Here is a 5,372-nt window from a genome sequence, read left to right as displayed (position 1 = left end):
ACGTGGAGTGAGTGTTCTAGAAGATAAGTGCACGGGGAGTCAAAGTCCTTGCCTGATAAGGATTTTTCTCAAATTCACGATGTGAAATCATTGTTCACGTCGTGAAGCGCGAACATTCCCAAAACTATAAATCCTCATTCACTTCCACGGTTTGAGGAGACTTAGAAGATTTTCAGAGAGATTTTTGGAGAAGAATTATTCAGAGAAACCAAAATTAAGCATTCTAGTAAGGAGATTTATTTGAATATCTAGAGATTGAAGAATATATTCATTACATTAGTTTGGTATACTTTAACCATGTCTTTCATTGTTGAGATTTTGTTCATGTGTTTCAGCCATGAGTAGCTGAATTTAGCTACTTCCGTTTAGCTAGATGAAGCTTTAACTCTATGGTTTAGTTTATTAAATTATGGATTTTAACAAGGTTGTAAAAATCACTCGATGGTAGCTTGACGGTCGACTGGTGTTAAGGGATTAATCGGTCTTGGCAAGGATTTATCGGGGACCATAGATTATTAATAAAATATTAAAATTAATCAAATATTAATATATCTTAAGAAAAACAAGTACTTCAAAATTAGAAAATAAGAAAATTTGTAATTTAAAATTTTGAAAATTTGAAAATACAAAAATATGAACATTTTGGTATAATATTTGAAATTTTGAAAATTTGAAAATTTTGGAGTAAAAAAAAAGTTGAGTTTTTGAATTGTTTTGACCTTTTTTGACTTTTTTTTTTGACTTTTTTGACTTTTGTTGACCGATTAATCCCGCCAAGACCGATTATTCCCGCCAAACCCGATTAATCCTAAATTTCCGATTAATACTCTAATCCTCGACGGTTGGAGAATGCCAAACGATTAATCCACCATTAATCGCCGATTAATCCCGATTTCGGCAACCATGGATTTTAATAGTTGGTTATGAGCTTGTGTTTTGATTATCTTTACCTATCATGTTAATATTTGATACTTTGAATGCTTGAATTCAGGTTCTGTGTAGCTTTGTGACCATTAAATTACATGAACTTGTTACCTAGTAGTTTAATGAATATTAGGATCGACCAAATCTTAGATAAGTGATAAAAGTAACTAATTTAGCCGTGCTGGAGAACATAAATTGTGACCATAATTGTGTTTATTTAGATCAATCTTACATAGCTTATCTACATTCTATAACTGATTTCGTGTTTGCTAGTGTATGACCATACATAGTTTTACATGAATTAGTGAAAACATTAGTAAATCTGGAATTGAATTGCTAATAAAATAATATTTGATAACCAACATTAATAATCCATAATTAGTAGTTAACCATATAGCGGAAGTGGATTCGAACTAAACGGAAATGTTCTTAGTAATTGATTGTAATCGTTAGTTAAAGAGTTTAAGTTTGTATGAACTTGCAAAATCAGATAAAAACCAGTTTAACTTTCGCTTGTTTTAGGTTAATTTTTTGTGATTAGGTTAATAAATTAAATCTGTTCCTTGTGTTTGACCCCAACTTACTTTACTATGTTATACAATGACTAGGTACACTGCCTATAGGTGCAATAATAGATAAGTAGTTAGGTTATAAATTTAAGCTAGATACGGTATAATCTGCACCACATCAAGTTTTTGGCGATGTTGGCAGGGAGCGGCTATTTTAGTTTTTGATTTAATTGCTTTAGGTTAATCGATCCTTTTTGTGGGGTTAAACCTGCAAAAAGTTAATTTTTAGCATTAGTTTTACTGAAGTCACGACGTGAACTCTTACAGATCACGACGTGGGTTCAACTCTTTTACGTTTTATTTCGTTTTTAGCTTCTGTTAAGTTTATTTGCTTCAAAACGACGTGACATCATTACCACGTTATGGTGATCGATCAGTAGGACTTTTTAATTACTTTGTTCGTTTTTACATTTTTATTTTTGTTTTTGTTGCAGTAGTACATGACCCGTGGATCCAATACACCTTTGATACCACCGCTTGAAGATCTAGAGTCAACCCTTCGTAAAAAGACGGACAAGAACGTAGGAGAAACAAACATACCAAAGAAATCACCGTTCAAAGATCTTAAATCTGTTCTTGGCAAGAAGAAAGGACAGCACGTAGGAGAATCAAGCAACCCTCCAAAGGACAAAGGCACTTTAGAAGGCACTAAGAACAATCCAAAGGAGGATGGTTACGAAACAGACGAAAGTAGTGAAACCGAAAGCAAGAAAGAAAACAACATGGCAGACATTGCGGGCATTTCGATGGAAACATACAAGAAGAGAATTCGAGAGGACACCGATCCAGACTTAGTGCAACCCGCAATTCCCGCTACCGCAACATTAGAGCTTAAAGGACATATTCTTTCCGCGCTTAAGGACGTTCCATTTTCCGGGAAAGATCATGAGGATGCTTACAAACACCTTGATGAATTCAATGACATCGTTGATTACTTCAACATTCAAAATGTTCCACGCGAGACGCTGTTATTGAGAATGCCTTTAGTCACTTTTAAAGGAGCTGCTAAGGATTGGTTGAAGGCACTTCCAACCGGTTTCATTACTACATGGGCACAAATGCATGAACAGTTCTTAGAGAAATTTTTGCCCACCATCAAAAGTGTCCAAACTCAAGAAGGCAAAAGCTAACTTTGAGCAACAACTGGATGAATCACTTTATGAAGCATGAGAGCGTGACAAAGGATTTCTTCAAAATTTCCCCAAATGATCTTAATGTGCAACAAGAAGTATCAATCTTTTACGATGGGGTAAATGTGATGACAAGGAAACTCCTTGATTCTCAAGGACCTTTAACAAAGAAAAATCCTGCTAAAATTAAGGAGCTGAATGAAGAATTTTCTAAGCATTCGCGTGAGTATCATAATCCTCGAAATGAAGGATCAAAAGGAATTGGGAGTGGCACTTCTGAAGACATGGCGGCTGTTTTGGCTATGCTAAATAATATGGACCGAATAATGACAAAGATGGATCAATCCATACATGCTATACATGTGGGTTGTGAAAAATGCAATGGTCCACATTTTACAAAAGATTGCCACTTGGACAAAAACGGGAATAAGAAAGCTTAAGTATGCTACTCAAGTGGAGACCGTTACGATGAAGATTGGAGGAAGCCAAAGAAAGAATGGTTGCCTTACGATGAATACAAAAAGCAAAAGGAAGAGAAATATAGGCAAACAGGCCGAGGCTTCTACCAAAAAGAGCAACCATAACCTGAAAAGAAAGTAGATTTTGAGTCCATGCTTACTAGATTCTTGGAGGCTTCGAAAAAACGTCATGATGAAACCGATGCGGCAATAAGAGACCAACAAGCTCTAATGAGAGATCAGCAAGCTTTACTTAGAAATCATCAAGCATCGATCAAATACATTGAAGCTCAACTTAGTCAATTAACTACATTGGTTAATGAACGGATATCTCCACAAATTCCCGATAAAAAGCTACAACCGCATGTCATGGCCATCGACACTGAAGAATATACTATTTTTGAGTTCCTAGAAGCCCTTGAATAAGATCCAACTCAACCCGAACCATAGCAAAAGAAGTCGAAGGTTGAAGATAAAAATTCTGCAGAATCCTTGACATCACGACGTGGAGATTCAATCGCCACGACGTGGGCATGGACTGAAAAGAAAAATCATTCTTGCACTCAAGCTTTTTGTCCTCCGCTACCATTTCCTTCTCGAGCAAGATTTCATCAACTGGAGCAAGAACATCTGAAATTTATGTTGCAAGTTAAGGGTATTCCTATTAATACTCCTTTTTGTTGAATCCTTGGCATAATTTCCCGAATATGCAAAGTTTCTTCAAGACTTACTCAACACGGGCCAACAACTAGAGAATACTTCCAAGGTTGTCCTCAGTGAGCAAAGTTCCATGGTAATTATGAGAGAAATACCAAAGAAGATGGGAGATCCTGGACGCCTTACACTTCCATGTGAATTTGGAAATAACATGAAGACTTACGCTTTAGCCGATTCTGGAGCAAGCATAAATTAATGCCTTATTCGTTCTATCAAAAGCTTAATCTTCCAGACCTGAAGGCTACTTGAATGACAATTCATGTGACCAACCGTTCTGTGACTCATCCTCAAGGCATAGTTGAGGATATTTGGTGAAAATTGGAAATTTTATTTTTCCAATTGATTTTGTAGTACTTGATATGAAAGAAGATAAAAATGTCCCAATTATCCTTGGGCGTCCATTGCTCAATACCGCTCGAGCCTTGGTGGATATATGCGAGTCAAAACTCACATTGCGAGTGGGAGATCAAGAAAGGAGTTTTGGAGTGGAAGATGGATTCAAAGAAGATTATGCTCAAAATGAAGTGTTCAATATTGATGAAGAAAACGAGCTTGAGGAATTGGAGAAATTAATGGAAGAAGATATTTAAGCCATTAAAGAAGTCAAGCGTACAAAGCCTAGAGCATCGATTCCAATCGTTTTCGAAGTCTTTGCTTACAAAACTCCACGTTCTTTAGTTAGTGAGGAGAGTGAAGAAAGTTTGGTGTGAAGTGATGAGGAAAAAGAAGTTACCCAAGTCTTGAGACAACCAGCTTTTGACAAGGAGAATGTCGAAGATAAGGAGCTACAAAGTGAAGAAAGAAAAGGACCTAAACTTGTTGAAAATAAAGGAGTTAAGCGAAAGCTCAGAGAAGGTGATTCCAAATTGAAGAAGGAAAACTCTAAGAAGGCCTACTTAAGGAAAGTACAAGCATACAAGAGAAGATGGAGGGAACAGAAGGTGCAATTGGTGATTGAAACTCCGAACGATTCAACGTGAGGCAGAACGGACTCCGGCTCATGACTCCTATAAAAAGTAGCTGTAACGCCTTGTTTCGAATTGTTCCCATGTTGGGGATGGTGATCAGGGATTGGGTATTAGTAGGCTTCATATCCTTGAGGAATTGAGTTTTGGACCCAGTTGGAGTTGGATAATGTAATTCAGATGTTTTGGGTATTCGGTTTGTGTTTGGAATCAAAGGGCATTTAGGTAATTTGTCAGTTAGGGCTTTTATGAAAAGTGGATGTCCGTCTGGAATATCTTATGTCTGGTATGAGTTGATAATAGTGTAGAGCGTATCGACACCTTTTTATGGATATATAGATGCTCGAAATCGGAGTTGTATCGAGAGAGTTATGGCCTTCAGAAGAATTAGGGTTTGGGAAAAACCCTAGTACGCGGGGGGTACCATGGTGGTACGCAGGGCGTACCGAGGCAAAGGGGGTTACGCAAGGCGTAACTGGAGGAACGCACAGCATCGGTGCGAGGTTGGGTCGGGGTGCGAGTGCTCGTACGTTGGGCGTACGAGGTGGTACGATGGGCGTACAAGGGGCAGATTGAAAACCCAAATCTTAGGGTTGTACCATATATAAG

The 5,372-nt window shown here is 37.5% G+C and overlaps 1 non-coding gene across 1 annotated transcript; it reads right to left on the bottom strand.

The window, feature by feature from the left end:
- Window positions 1-2,600: 2,600 nt before the first annotated feature.
- Window positions 2,601-2,705, bottom strand: LOC145122888 (small nucleolar RNA R71). The gene has a single exon (XR_013714786.1). It is a non-coding gene; the product is annotated as a small nucleolar RNA R71 (small nucleolar RNA).
- Between the last annotated feature and the right edge of the window lie 2,667 nt (window positions 2,706-5,372).

Source organism: Lactuca virosa, chromosome 6, assembly GCF_052849685.1.
Source record: "Lactuca virosa cultivar CGN04683 chromosome 6, Lactuca_virosa_CGN04683_v6, whole genome shotgun sequence".
In the NCBI taxonomy this organism is placed as follows: domain Eukaryota; kingdom Viridiplantae; phylum Streptophyta; class Magnoliopsida; order Asterales; family Asteraceae; genus Lactuca; species Lactuca virosa.
Note: the sequence above shows the minus strand (reverse complement) of the source record. Positions and strands in the feature narration are given on the sequence as shown.